Source organism: Hesperophylax consimilis, chromosome 6 (assembly GCF_061612785.1).
Source record: "Hesperophylax consimilis isolate HC1 chromosome 6, BYU_Hcon_1.0, whole genome shotgun sequence".
NCBI classification, from domain to species: Eukaryota; Metazoa; Arthropoda; class Insecta; order Trichoptera; family Limnephilidae; genus Hesperophylax; species Hesperophylax consimilis.
The window spans coordinates 32,371,726-32,388,286 of NC_142841.1; the positions used below are offsets into that span (position 1 = coordinate 32,371,726).

General features: G+C 33.9%; 1 protein-coding gene across 10 annotated transcripts in view; it reads left to right on the forward strand.

Annotated features, from left to right (window-relative positions):
* LOC149423210 (uncharacterized) overlaps nt 1-16,561 on the forward strand; it is a 205,508-nt gene that overhangs the window by 156,649 nt on the left and 32,298 nt on the right. The gene's annotated exons all lie outside the window — the stretch shown is intronic.

A 16,561-nucleotide genomic window follows, 5' to 3' on the forward strand; every position in this document is an offset into this window, starting at 1 on the left:
ACTGTCTCATTTCTCGCAATTTTAATTACGCCGTGGGGGAGATAATTATAAGAATCATTCTTTGGGGAAACGTAAATGGTACTCAACATTAATAATAATTGTTAATTTCTTCTGCAATATGGATTTTTTTTTAAATATAACTGGGTAATGTCTATTGGTGGTTTCATCAGAGTTTTAAAATGCCGACCGAAGGCGAAACAGCTGTTACGCACTAAAATATATACCTAGTAAAAATTGGAATTTAGTTGGTCAATATACGTGATAATAACTAACACAATAACACATTACGTTTATTCGTTCAACCGGATGAATTCGAATTGAATCAATGTTTTGAAGCATGTAACGTAGCATTTGCCCTGGAAAGAATTATCAGACTTGTGATATCCCGAAAGAAACCATTCATCTGTTCTGAATGCAATTACTAATGTTATCCAAATTGACCCTGGTAATAAATTACATCTTTGCGATTCTTTCAAGGATAAAGAAACCATCCTGTCACTTTGAATGCAATCAACAATGTTCTCAAAATTTGTTTTGACAGCATCGCCATTCCATTGTAAGAATATTATGTACTAAATACACAATTTGGTTGTCCTGAAACGGGAATCCTTCCCAGTTGGACAGACAAAGGTTCATTTGGTTTTGTATTGTTTGTAATTTACATACATATATAAAATAAATTTAGATATAACGCTTTTTCTTTCTTGTAGACTTCGCTTGTTATCAAAGATTTTTAATATGTTACTTGCACTTTGAAAAACTGAGCCTAAAATTAGTTCTGGGTTATGGCTCTATTAGTTATTTAAGTGCTTTCGGCCTGTTAAAGCTATTAAGCTCACAGATAATAGCCAAACACAAATATAGAAAGTAATGATTATGTGCGTTTATTATAACATAGAACTTCTCAGGAATTAATAATAATAATAGGGGTTTATTTCAGAATGTATGCAGGGGTAGTGCAATGCAATACATTCCATATTTTGAAATAACAGACGACTACTAAGAATACATAGATATGCACAAAAATGCGGGATAGAACTGAAAAGTTTTATGGAGGATATTTGAACATCTCCCGTCTCCAGAGTCCAGAGGGCTATCAGGGGGGACTCCATCCAGGCAAACATGGCAGTGATTCTAGTGTTATTTGATTGGCGTAGTCGGCGCTATAAGCTTAAGGTAACTACATAAATCATATCATTTATGTTACTGGCACTGTCCTTAATTATTTCGTATAATTACAGATCTTCGATTTTCCTCGTTTAGGTGCGAATTTATGATGCTGAAATGTAACGAAAATCACTCGCCTTTTATCTGTTCACAATTTTGTTTGATGGTACATTATATCATTGCATTATTTTAAATTATTTGCAATGAGTTTTGGTGTCACAACTGAACTCATTTGACCTCACGTTGCGTTGACCTGTATTTAAATCTGTCGACATCCACTGGTTTACATTGACAATGGCGCGTACCTTGCAAAATACATTATGATTTATTTATTTTGAATGTAGGTAATTAATTGTTTTTGAGAGCATCAGTACAACAATCTCCACAGATAATCTGCCTCTATAGGACAACGGTTCAGATATTGCAACTGTCCTCATAGGTCAACTGTCTCCTTATCCTTCGGACATTTATTCTGATCGTTGCCTATTTGCAATTGAGCCAGTGCAACAATTTCAAGGATAGTTATCCGGGTTTGTAGAGACCGTAAGACAACTCTCTTCATAGGACATTTGTACCCATAAGTAACTATCCCTGTAGGACAACTGTCCCTATTGAACAATTATTCCCTACGACAACTTTCCCTATAAGATAATGGCCCCTTTTGCCATTTTACATTTCTGCGCAATATTTCCGCGGAAAATACAATGCGAAATAATTTAGAATCCTTGTACGCGTGTCCATAATGATTTAATTTGATGACTTAAAAACCACAATTAATATTTCGAGTATTGCGTGATTGGAATATTCGGTTAGATTTAAGCAACATTCAGAATATCCCTAAAGTTTTCAAGATAGAGATTTATGAGAAGCCGATTTTAAGTTTTATTTTTTTAAATTACGCCAAATCTGACGCACCAGGCAGGAAAAATTGGCACAAAAGTTCGTAATGGGTACTATAAGGTACTGTTTTACACCCATCTTAATGCGATTTCACAAATTAATCATACCTAGAACACGAGTATAATATTAGTGTTATTTATGTTTAAGCCTTGTATGCTGTGATTAATGCTTCCGAAGTCTCATATTATACGTGAATTAATCATTTGCACGTTAATACATGTCAAGAATATTCGTATCTTGACACAAGAGAACTAAATCAATGGCGGTAATTAACACCGCTTCTGAGATAATGGATATCGTGGGTACAATAAAACTGGGGTAATGCAAAGAATTCATGTCGTGTTCTGCTCTTGAAGTTCAGTCTTCTTTTTACTATGAACTAAAATAATATCTAGGGACAGAGATATTCCAGAGGTTGTTTGTTCTAACCATTGAGGTATAAAGATAGAGTCAGCTTTGGCGTTAGAAGTATAGGCCACGCATATCGGATCGGATTATACTCCTTTCCTCGTTCACCCGTTCTACATGCTCAAACAATCTAAGCATCATTTTATTAATATTAACCACTACACTTACATCAACCTTGCATTCTTTCCAAAATCTTTGGAACGTATAAATTTGTATATTTTTTTCAATCAGCTCTTAGCATTACAATGTGCGTGCATTTTCCCTACACTATCCACGTCACTATACAATATAACCACATATCATCATCAGGGCAGATCCGGTAGATCCGAAGATGATGGACACTGCAACGCTGTCCGAAATGTCGGCTAAAGAAGGAGTTAGCGCAACACGGCATAACACCCCAAAAACAAACAACAAAAATATAACCACATGCTCATATTCAATTATACTTGTGTTGCCACAAGCCAGGAACCATCAGTCAGCCAAGCAGGTAGCAGGCAGGTAGGTAGTGATTCTGCCATTACACAGGCGTCTGCGTCTGTTACACATGACGAACTGCAGTGGCAGTGACTGCTGCCTGCTGTGGTAGTGTAGTACTGGGCTGCGCGGTTAAAGTGGAATACAGTACACGGTGTATAAGGTATAAGTACTGTACAGTGGATGAGTCACGAGGCAAGGCTTATCAGTGCACGACGCTTCGCAGAGCGAGAGGTCGAAGCCTCTTCATCGACACTGCAGGTGCAATCGTACTGAGACAGGTCGTCGTTTAATATAAATGGATGTTTTCAAACGTACAAACCTCTCTGTCCGCGCAACCGTCTCGGTACGCGCATTTGATACATTCCAGACATTTCTGCAGATAAGAGAGTGTTTTACTCGTAAAATAATCAGTATCATATATTTTTTTCATTATAATAAAAAAATATGGTTTACATTTATGCTTAAATATTTTACAAAATATTGTATTTAAGGTTATTATTGATCATGTAAACCTTATCAGAAAAAAGGAGCGCTTGTGTCTGATAAAGGAGCCACGATTCTTATTTTGGTAGTACAGGTTTTGTATAATATATATATTTTAATGATAATTTTATTGTAGCTTTTTAAGGCCATGTAAATATAATGGTTTTGGATTAGGGTTGTTTTAAAATTAATTTTATATATGATTATTGTTTTTCAATTTCTCATTAGTTTGTAGTGTTCTTGATATCCTTTAATATTTTTTCTTAACAATTTTTATAATAGAAGCTTGTTTAAATATGCCTTCAAAATTTGGCGCTGAAGACAGTTTAAAAGGGATTTTGTTGAGAAGATAAAAGTATTATTTTTATGATGATTCTTTGACATATGAAAATCTATTTCAGAATTCAATAAATATAGAAACCGGATAAAGATTTCTTTTTCACTACTAACAAACAGACTGGATGACCGCCTTCAAATTTTCAACATTGACACAATAAGGTGCTTATAAACAGTATCGATTATTAGTAAACCTTGACTAGCACGCCCACAATCGGCAATGCCATTTGACAGCTTACCTAAATCAACTAAAATCTGCGTCTGTAAGTTTATCGCGGCTCTCCACATCCTAGATAAAGTTCTGTTTTTCACAAATTTCGCGTGTTTTTCAAAATCATTGGAACGATTATTTTAACTATTGGCTAAAATAAAAACAATTAGTAATGCCTAATCGTACAGCTTTTTTACCGACAAAAATTTATTACACAAAGCCGGGTGTACCAACGATATGGATAGAAAAATTATTATAAGCAATAATTAGTCGCTAGAAATATCCCCCGAGTAAAAATAAATGCCACCGACGGGAATTGAATCCGCACCTTCTGATGTCCGGCCAGGTGCTCTGGACCACTGAGCTACGTCGGCTTATTCCAAACACGCCAAATAATTCAATATGTACTAGTACTTCAATCAACCATTACTGCATATATGTTTTTCACCTGTAAACAACCAACTTTATTTTTGTAGGAAAGGCTTTGTTCGTGCAAAATTTCCCACTAGATGGCGTCGAGACATATTATATGTACATTTGTTGGAGAAATATTTTGACTTGTCAAATATTATTATTTTTTTAATGATAAACTAATTTTTATAAGATAAAGTTTTTTATGGTAACAAATTATAAGCAATAATTAGTCGCCTGAAATATCCATACAAATAGAAAATATCTCCGATATGGATAGACTACAATCCTGCCTAATTGTCGATATGGCCATGCTATGTCCCAAGAGAGAATGGGAGAAACAAATTATTGATGTGAAAATGTAACGAATCGTAGAAATTAGAATGGTTTCATTGAACTTTCTTTAAATGCATGGTAATTAGTAAAGCACTCTAATACAGAGTGCCTTTTTAACCAAATTACTATAAATCGTAAGATTTATGCAAACATATTCTTGTCGAAAAGAAGAAATCTGGACTATTTGTACGATTCGAACTCGATAGTCCAAAAACTACAAGATTTGCATTCAAGAATACCCATGGTCTCCTTTTTTGCATCCATTTTGAACAGAGCAGTTATTCCTGTTTCGTGTGGTGAAAGACCACCAGTCAGAATCCAAACTCATTTAAAAGAATTATTGATTGCATCGGCACATGAACATTATATGAAAGAACATAATATATCAGAACAAACGGTAAAGTTTGACCACAGACCGCGGTTTTCACACTAGATGTGCCCACCGTACGATTTTAGTTTTGCCACAAGACCCCGTTTAGAATTCTGTATTGATTTGACCCTGGTGCCCAATAAGGACTGACTTGCAAACTGGACTGGATATTGCGAACATAACACATGGTGCATATCTGAACAGGCGGGCGGACATGTCCTTTTTCATTTTATGAACACCATATTAAATTGAATCTGCAGTAGAACGATTTTTTTTCAAGAAAATATGACAATGTGATGTGGGCAGTGGGTAACAAATTATCAACTCAAACGTCAAACTAAATATATTAGTACAAAGTTATGTAGTTTGTAATATGCAGTAAAAACATTGGAACTGTGAGTTCAAATCTGTCTGGGATTTCTAGGTCAAAATAACTATTTTCAGTCCGCAACGCAATTTCCATTATGCACTATAGAGCTATGTAATGATCATCAGCGGAGGTATCGACAGTCTAAACGAAAAGGGATGTATCAAAGGTTCTGTGTATCATTGTATATTGGTTTATACATTCCAAGACATACTGTTAGTTACGCGTTCAAAATAAGACATTTTTAGGTTTTACTCTGACTAAATTCTTTGTATACGGACTGACACTGTGCCAACGCTTGAAAAATTGAAAATTCTTCCGCTAAAGTTCCGCCTTCACGCAGCGACTTGCATTCGCAATCAGTTTTGTACAAAATTTGGCGCAAATAACACGGTATTATGTGCGGCGTCTATTCGACAGCGCCTTGCATTTAAAGTGCATCCAAGCTATTAGCGCATTATAGAGTTTTGCCGTCGTAACGTAATTGCTTACTTGTTGCAAATTATAGCAAATTTGGTTTGTGCGAATTACGTTTTGTGCAAGCCGTTAGCGAGGTATACCGTTTAGCTCTCAACTCACGTGTTTACTTGTGCAAGCAAGATTGAGCGTGTAGACCAGTGATTCCCAAAGTGGTCTATATCTACCACCAGGGTCGATTTCTACCTGCAGGGGTATTGTGGGGAATTCAGTAAAGAACAATCGAAAATACTTCCAACATACAAATACAAACCCATTCTCAATTATCATCAATATAAGATTTGTCACATAGAATCCGTACAACATCGCTTCCTACGAGGAATCGCTTGGAGGTTGGGTCTTGAAAGAGGAGAGTACTCATATGATGAAGTTGAACAAACTTTAAACATTTCTTCTTTGGAGAAACGTAGAAGGGACACTGATCTGATTTGCATATTTAAGATTATCAATGGTATTACAGACTCACCTGCTTTGTTGCAACTTATCCAATTCAACATCCCTTCCCGTAGACTCCGAAATAATGAATTGCTGTTCGTCAGTCAACATTCTACCAATTATGGATACCATTCTCCTTTGTCCAGAATGTCGAGACTTGTCAACTCACTGTCAAGTCAAAGCATTGAATTTTGTGGTATATGCCTAAATGACTTTCGACAGTCAATACGCAATGTCTAATTTCTAATGCCCTTTGAACCATCTTCATGCTTTGACTTATTATTATCTCCCATTCTTACTTTTATTTTATTATTGTCATTGTTATTGTCTTCGCTTCTCATTTATATATGCTCTCCTTTCACTGTCATCTCTGTTTATAAAACTTATTCGTGTAATTAATATGTTGTTAATGGACTATTTGTCCGTAAATAAATAAATAAATAAATAAATATAGTATGTACATAATTAATTAGTGTGATCTATTTACTAATAATTTCTCAAATTTTTCATCTTCTTATAATTCTCTAACTTCTCCATCCTCTTCTTGCAACCCAAACTAGCTATACATCATTTTTCTTATTTTTTAAAATATTATAGTAATGTATAGATTCTATGTCCGCAAACTGTAAAATTCACCCGCCATAACACAGGGTATCCCTAGCATGGAGGGTGAACTACCACAAAAACCACATGTACTCTCTCTAAATCATGTATCAATAAAATAAATAAAATAAATATTAGAAAAGCAGGGGGTCTACCCAAAACAGAAAAAATCGGAACGTGGCGTACGGGACAAAACAGTTTGGGGACCTCTTCCTCCTAGGATTTACCTCATCCGCCGCTTGATTTTGATTTGTGAAAGCCATTGCGAGTCACATAATAATATTCAGCTAAATCTTCAAGATATATTACATCTTTCATAAGCTATATTCGGAGCTGCAGATAAGAAGAAACACATTACCTTGCGCTATTTCTATTTCCATAGGTATGATATTTAATTCGATTACCCAAAATATTATTACTATAGGTAGGCACTTGCTTTACTTACGAGTAGGCAGCTGCTACGATTGGAACCCACGCCTTAATATTATTTAATTCGTAATCCAATTTAGCCATCTTGAAATCACCATAAAAATATGAAACCTGTTGTACCTGTTGTAGATTAATAAAAGAGGAAGCCCATATCTAGGTAAGCCGATTAAACTTGTAGTCACACCTATGTATTGTGGATTTCCGAACCTGCTTATTTAAAGATAATAATCCAAGTAGATGTGTATGTGGCAGTGGCGGCCAGCTAATATGTGCTCCCGAGCGCCGAACAACCAACAAGATTTCCGACATGGCTAATCACAATACGAAACTCGGTTCGGTTATAATATCTCATTCAAAAGGTACCTACTTATTAAGCGCGCTTAACTTGCAGACCGACTTTGACTTGTGCCTATGTTCGTAGCAGTTCGTTTTCGATTGCGATCCAAAATTTAACTGCTTTGTCGCATATTCTGTGGAACAGTCGAAAGCGTGGGTCCATACCATTACATACTATTCTTTGCAAATAATACCATATCAAGAACGGCGTTCGGAGTTTTACCACCACATCAGAAGGAACGGTTTATTCAGTAGAAAGTTAAACTAAAACGCGTATGTTTGATATTATTGTCGATATCGTTGTTTCAATTTACCATCTGCTATTTTTCAGCGAATGTTACGCTTCTTCGATACAAGCATACAGGATAAAACTTGTCATTAAGAGATGAGTGATGGTCAGATTACTTATTATCAGTTCAGTCAGTACTCGCCGTTGCCAGGCATTGTCTCTTGAATTTAAAACTTTTCTTACTCTGAGAAAGTTTTGAAGTTTAATTGCAGGTTATATCGATCTTGTATATCAATTATTAATAAGGCATATCAATTGCATGTTATACTAATTTATGATTACTTTTGTGTTTGTTCAACGTATAAATTAAGAATGAGTTTGAATGTGGAATACATTAAGAATAATAGGTCGAGTTTTGAAAACAAAGTGATAATAAAAAATGCCGGTCCACCTAAAACCTGAACTGATAATAAAATAAGAGTGCAAATCTGGATCGAAGAAGTTTACTCGATCATTTAACAAAACAATGTATAACAAAGCTTGTAGCTCTGTGCATGTGATCAATTGAATAGTTTATTTTGTTTTACGTGTTTAATTTACGATGTTGATTCAGTTTGGACAATCAGCGGTGTTACTGATGTAACTCACCTTTCTGAAAAAATCAAAAAACATAATTCTTATCATTTACATTTACAAAAAGTTTTGAGCTTAAAGGTTTTAGGAAAAGTTGACATCAGAATGCAATTGGATTCAGGCTACCGTGCCTAAGGTAAACACCATAATGAGCTATTTAATAAAAATCGATACAGGTCAAATTTCCCAGAACATGATTTCAATGTGACGCTTAAAACGTATGACTTCCTAAATAAAGTTCAGTACCTAAAAGGTAAACTCTGTGCAATTTACGCCCGCGACGATTTTTCAAAAGCTAACGGCGCTTTATCAATTTTACAACTTTTTTATAGTACTTGTTTATTAGAAGACTTTCCCGAGACTGTGAAATTACTAAAACTTTTGTGCACCATTCGTGACCTTTGGAATGACCTCAGTTGAAAGCTAAAGATGTTTCTCAACGTTAAAAAGAATAAAATCTTTTAACACGTTGAGCCAGGACAGACTGAACGCACTATCAGTGTTAAGCATTGATAGAGGTCTTTGCTAAACAAAATGAACAGAGAATAGAACTTCTTTATAAATAGGTATGTACCTTTATTTAATTTATTTTATGACTTAATGTTGTAATCCGGTGAACCCCCACATATTTTGACCACCGGCCGCCACTGGTATGTGGGTACTGTTATTTAATATGATTTTAAATTATTTGACCCCTAATGTCATCAGAGATGTGCTTTATTTCAAATAAATCCATTTCAAATGGAAATGCAAAATGGGTATTTTCCATTTTGCATTTTAAATGCTTTTCTAAAAACCATTTTGCATTTTAAATGCTTTTCTCAATGCATTTTCCATTTTAAATGCTTTTTGCAACATTCTTCATACTATCTCTACTCATTTTTTTTTCATAAGCCCCAAATATCAGTCGGTCCTCAACCTCGCCATGAGAGATAATTTCCATTTGTCAAGTTGCTCCTTGGTAGAAGTCCTGGCAATTGAGTGATACCATTACAAAAAATACTGATTCAAATACTGAACATGGGGCCATGACGCTGTAATATTAAATGTTAGATATAGTTTCTATGTTTTTACGTTGGCAACATTAGTCCCGCGCAAATTTTTTGTGGTTTCATAATCTGTAGTCGTGGTGTTTTTGGATTTACCATCATGTATAATGTTTGTTCTACATTGATTTCCATTATTAAATGACAAAATTGTTTAAAAATTCTATAATTATTTTAATTGTTTGACCTGAGTAACCATTTTGCATTTTCAATGCATTTTGAAAATAGGTATTTGGCATTTTGCATTTAAAATGCTTTTCTAAAAACCATTTTGCATTTTGCATTTTCAAATGGAAAAGTTTTGACCCATTTCCATTTTGCATTTTAAATGGTTTTGGGTACCCATTTTGCACATCTCTGAATGTCATCACAGGTATTCATATAAAAATATTACTAACGTCCTGTTAAAGCGAAATAATGTTAATTTTCGGTCACCCATTATTTACAAAAATAACAATTCGTTTTCGATTAATATTTTACTGAATTTCTGCTTCGATTTTTTGCAATGTTTATTATTGTAATAATGTTATTAAAGTATTCAATTTTATTTTGTTGTAAATTTAAAATTCTTACGAAAATGAAGATGATGTTAGTAATTCTCATTCAAAGTATGATACAGTTAAATATGACCGAAGGGAATAGGGTCGGATTAGCTCAGTGGTAATATAAAAGCCCTGGCAAAGCTGAGGTCCTGGGCTCAATTCCTAGATGCGACCTGATCCTTTCTGATTTTTTCTGGTTGAAATTTTCGTTTGAGAATCGCTAATGATTAAATATTTATTAAGCTATAAAATCACTCTAGTAATATATTCATATCAAATCCGATTAAAATTTACCAAGAGATGTAGATATTTAATTTAATGATACCGTTAGATTGAACGTATTATGATACTCCGTATGGGGCTGGTTAGTCGCATCTTAGATTACAGATTACAGCATCAATGCTTGAAATACACTGTAGTTACAGCGTGTTGGATCTCAATCACAGCTATTTCTCTATCAGTTTGTAATTACTGCGGTTGAATCATACGTGCTCGTCTCAAATTACAAATAATCCGTGTTGAGAAATCACAACTAAATCAAACAGAAGCAGGCTTTTTGATTATGTTTTTACATTTAATTGCCCCATTTTGTACTTTTTTGTGGCACTTAGTCAAAATTATAGCAAATATTATTCCAGTTTCATTCAAAGAGGTTATTAAAAAAAGCGTGTACTTATAATTAATTAAATAAATAATTTAGTTCAAGTGATATTTTCATACGCGTAGTAATCACCCAGGCCGTGGATAGGGGCGATCGGTCTATCTAGATAATTAAAATGTAGTAAATCTTTATACAGCGCCCTTGGGGGTTTTCACAAAAACGGCGCTTTGGAAATCATGATAATATTGTTATTATTTATAAAAATATCGTGATTCCTTATTCTGATTGTTTTTAATCGGTGATTCCCAATTACACTGTGGATACGGTTGGGGCAAACGAAAGTTGAATTAATACAAACATACGGACCTATATACCTGTAATATTTATATGATGTACAATTTAGCTAAATGGGCTGTAATGTCAGTTTAAAAAAATCTAAATCCTTCAAGCTGGTAGGCCTACATCAATAATCTATATTCTATTTATATAAAGGTCGTCTGTGCCGTGCGGCGTGATTTTGATTTATATACAAATCTACAATTTTATTCCTAGATTGATGAAATTTTGCCCACTTGACCTTCAGAACAAGAAAAAGGTCACTATCATCATGGGATATAGAAAAACCACCCCCATCTTATTACGCACTTTCTCATCCCTTCCCCTTTTCTCACCCCTTCCCCTTTTCTCACCCCTTCCCCTTTTCTCACCCCTTCCCATTTTCTCAACCCTTCCCCTTTTCTCAACCCTTCCCCTTTTTCTCACTCCTTCCCCTTTTTCACCCCTTTCCCTATTCCCCACGCCTTAAAACAGAATTTTGATATTTTTATACGTCTTTATATTTGCACAGTAGGTAGGGCAAGATTATTTATTGAAATAATTAGTATTAACTAACAAAAATGTCAAAGTTGCCACTAAAATCATGAAAAATTGAATTCTTTAATGGCCTGTATTTTATAATTTAAAACACAAATTCATAAAGTAGCACATATTCGTACTAGATATTTTCTAATCCTTTTGATCAATAAAATAACAATTCAGTTTGGTCAAGTATAATGGACTCAAATCCAAATTTAAGATTTAACTGACAAAAGCCGCGCAGCCATCTTACAAATTCAACAATCGCTCTTTAACAATAATATAATTTTTTAATAAGAATTTTTGGAACTTTGGTGGGTAATTTATTATATTCGTACAAAAGTGAAATTGGAAAAATCACTACATCGTTCTTAAACCCACAGGATCTAAGAGAAAAGCAAACAAGAAAAACATGGAAAACTTAAAAATTTTCCTATCTTGGATACTTACCACTTTTTTCTTATTTCATTTTTTAATCAATGAATTAAATTTAATCTCTTTAGTGACCTGGCACTTTATCCAAAAGCGTGTTAGTTTGCTTCATCCATCCAATTCCACAAATTACACGCCTCGCCCACTTTTATTAGCTGCCAACAGACTTTAAGAGTCTCTACATTGTATGAGTCAGCAAATAAACTACTTTCTTAATAGGTACAGAGTTCGAATAGTGATGCAATTGTCTAATGAGCCACTTGCATGGTGATTTTTTCGTTTATTTAGGATTTCTTTTGCATTATTTTTATTTTATTTTATATTATAGAAACAAACAGTACATGATTTACAGAGTTGAAACAATATACAGGAATAAGATACTTCATGTTGTGTACCTATGATATGTTTCCTTGTAATGTCTGCTAAGTGGTATGTTTATTCCTTAATTACCAGGTGACTTGTGTAGTTTATAGGTGTGTGTGTGACGTATGTAATGTATGTGTGAGTGTTTGTGTGTGTGTATCTGAAAGTATGCACATTGAATAGTTTAAATTATTGACATGATGCCACGTTTGAATTTGGGCAGTGAATCCGAAAATGTTACGAGTTAAGACAAAGATTATTTAGAGTATGAAGAACTCGGTTAATTGTCCAATTAGATGCCGCATTTGTTTTATATCCCATCTTATTACGCACTTTCTCATCCCTTCCCCTTTTCTCACCCCTTCCCCTTTTCTCACCCCTTCCCCTTTTCTCACCCCTTCCCATTTTCTCAACCCTTCCCCTTTTCTCAACCCTTCCCCTTTTTCTCACTCCTTCCCCTTTTTCACCCCTTTCCCTATTCCCCACGCCTTAAAACAGAATTTTGATATTTTTATACGTCTTTATATTTGCACAGTAGGTAGGGCAAGATTATTTATTGAAATAATTAGTATTAACTAACAAAAATGTCAAAGTTGCCACTAAAATCATGAAAAATTGAATTCTTTAATGGCCTGTATTTTATAATTTAAAACACAAATTCATAAAGTAGCACATATTCGTACTAGATATTTTCTAATCCTTTTGATCAATAAAATAACAATTCAGTTTGGTCAAGTATAATGGACTCAAATCCAAATTTAAGATTTAACTGACAAAAGCCGCGCAGCCATCTTACAAATTCAACAATCGCTCTTTAACAATAATATAATTTTTTAATAAGAATTTTTGGAACTTTGGTGGGTAATTTATTATATTCGTACAAAAGTGAAATTGGAAAAATCACTACATCGTTCTTAAACCCACAGGATCTAAGAGAAAAGCAAACAAGAAAAACATGGAAAACTTAAAAATTTTCCTATCTTGGATACTTACCACTTTTTTTCTAATTTCATTTTTTAATCAATGAATTAAATTTAATCTCTTTAGTGACCTGGCACTTTATCCAAAAGCGTGTTAGTTTGCTTCATCCATCCAATTCCACAAATTACACGCCTCGCCCACTTTTATTAGCTGCCAACAGACTTTAAGAGTCTCTACATTGTATGAGTCAGCAAATAAACTACTTTCTTAATAGGTACAGAGTTCGAATAGTGATGCAATTGTCTAATGAGCCACTTGCATGGTGATTTTTTCGTTTATTTAGGATTTCTTTTGCATTATTTTTATTTTATTTTATATTATAGAAACAAACAGTACATGATTTACAGAGTTGAAACAATATACAGGAATAAGATACTTCATGTTGTGTACCTATGATATGTTTCCTTGTAATGTCTGCTAAGTGGTATGTTTATTCCTTAATTACCAGGTGACTTGTGTAGTTTATAGGTGTGTGTGTGACGTATGTAATGTATGTGTGAGTGTTTGTGTGTGTGTATCTGAAAGTATGCACATTGAATAGTTTAAATTATTGACATGATGCCACGTTTGAATTTGGGCAGTGAATCCGAAAATGTTACGAGTTAAGACAAAGATTATTTAGAGTATGAAGAACTCGGTTAATTGTCCAATTAGATGCCGCATTTGTTTTATAATTTAGCGTGTGGAATAGCACTGTATATCGTGTACGTCTCAAAGGTATGTTAAAGTTAATAAGGGACAGAAGTTCAGTACAGTCAATGTCATTGTTTAAAATTCTGTGTATAAATATTGAGTCATCTACTGTTCGTCTTCGCTGCAAAGTTTCAAATGTACACTCAAGTAATTGTTGAATCTGTAGGTCATATATTTTATAGATTTGTATTGGATACGTTCAATACTATCTATGTAAAGTTTAAATTGTGGATTAAATATTATTTAACCTTTTTTTTGATTTTCAAAGCCGCGGTAAATATGAAAATAGTGCACTTATAAAACTTTGATGCTGAAGATTTTTTTCTAAACTATTATTCATATTTTTTAAAATTCACTGATCTAATGCTGTCAGTGAACTGTCAGACGTAATCAAATAGTGATATTTTCTATACATGTATTTCACACTTAGGGGATTTAGATCATAGACATACCTACATACTTACATACATAAGTTAACTTTGAAACAGCGAACGCAAGATAAAATCATCATTTTAATTTTTTTTCCCAAAGTTGAACTTTCAAACCCAGTGTTATTTTTCATTCAGGTTTCATAAAATCAGGTATATGTTAAATTTATTAAAAAAAAACGTTATTATGTATTTTGAATCGTTATTTTTAAATGTGAATACCACAAAAGAGTCCCTACTGCTCGCAACGCAAACAGTGGAAATATGACATCCCCAACTGGGGTATGTTGTGAGGCTGAAAGGAGCGCGAAGGGGAAGGAGACGAGAAAGAGGAAGGTTGGGAAGTACCTGGTCACCAAACGCGCGCAAAACCATTTCAAGCAACGGCAACGTTTCTATTCAATCAAATATGGTATTTCATTCAGCAAAAGAATACTCAGAGCTATAACAACAATAATAATCGTGATTTTTTTCTAAACCAATTAAAAAAGCTTGTAAGAGGCTCATTGTCTAATTACATTGACGAATCGCAGGCCCCGAATCTAGCTTACGTTCCAGAAACTCACAGAGATCGCAGTCTCTTTCGCGGAATCGAAGATAGAAGATTTTGAGAAAAATAAATATTGCAACGCCAACCCACTGGCAAAATTCCGCAATTCTCCTACGATTTGAACGCCAAAATGTAAATTAACATCTTGCACAGGGTCACTACAAAAGTTTTATTTTAATATTCATAATAATGTGTCCCTTTTTCAATGTCAGATCTGTTTTAATTGATCACATTATGTTAAGGCGAAGCTTAATGCTAAATCACTATTTTGATTAATCTTTATAGCGAATTGGTGTATATTATAAATACCAAAAATATGCTTTAGATAAATTGAAGGTTTTTCTATCGTTTCGCTTGAGTAGAATACAAATAAAAAAATAAATTACTCAATAAAAAATATAAATGTAAACTACTAAAAAAAGTAATTTTTCAATATAAATGTATGAACGCGTAAAGGAAACAACTTTTTAAAAATACAGTAAGATTATTTGTGACAGTTTTACTTCATTAACTTTTTTGCTTTCTTATGTAATTATTTACAAAATAAATAAATAAAAGTTTTGTGCTTGAAACTGAACGTTTCTAGACTCCGTTTGTCAAGCGATTGTAATGCCTATTGCCTACAATATAAGGTATACCTACCAAGAATATACACATTTTTGGCTTGTAGCTTCCTCTTAAACATAATATTATCGCTTTATTAAAATTTCGTTGCCAGTCTCACTAGACAAAGTAGGTATATATTTTCATTTCTATAGAGCTGTGGGTTCATGTTAAAGATATAAATCTTGCCTCGTTAGTGATAATATATTTATATTTTAATAGTTGAATCTATAAGTGAAATTGTCTATATTATTTTCCCGATCATTGTTGACTTATTCTAACTAGTTTTAATGTAATTTATAGCTTGCTTGACTGCGAACTATGACTATACTAATATTTTATGATTTTTTAGAAACGGATAAAACAAGAACATGCACATGACGACCTCCGTAGTCAATGGAGAATCCGAATGTCGCTGGTTAAAACCCAGCGAGCGCGAGTAAATTTGATTTAATTAAATTGTGTTTCAACAATTAATTCATTAAAAATAATATATTGTACTGTATTTGCGGCACGTTCCAGAGTGAAAGATAATCTCAGTACCGCTCTGGTGAAAGATCACCATTCGGAATTGAAATGGCTTTAGCTGTGTTTGGTGACCAGATCTGAATAGCCCCCACCTTCTTCTCCCCCATCTCTTTCCCACTACTACTGCCCACAGCTTCACAACATATCCCTATCGGTGGAGCCATACTCTCATTGACTCAAGACAACATATTAGGAGCAATCAGGACTCTTGTGGTATTCACATATTTTTTTTTTAAGTTGAGATCTTTTTTCCGCATTTGTTTGAATGTGTGTTATGGGAAATGACTTATTTTCCCAGAGTATCAAAACCAAAAACAAACATTTTATT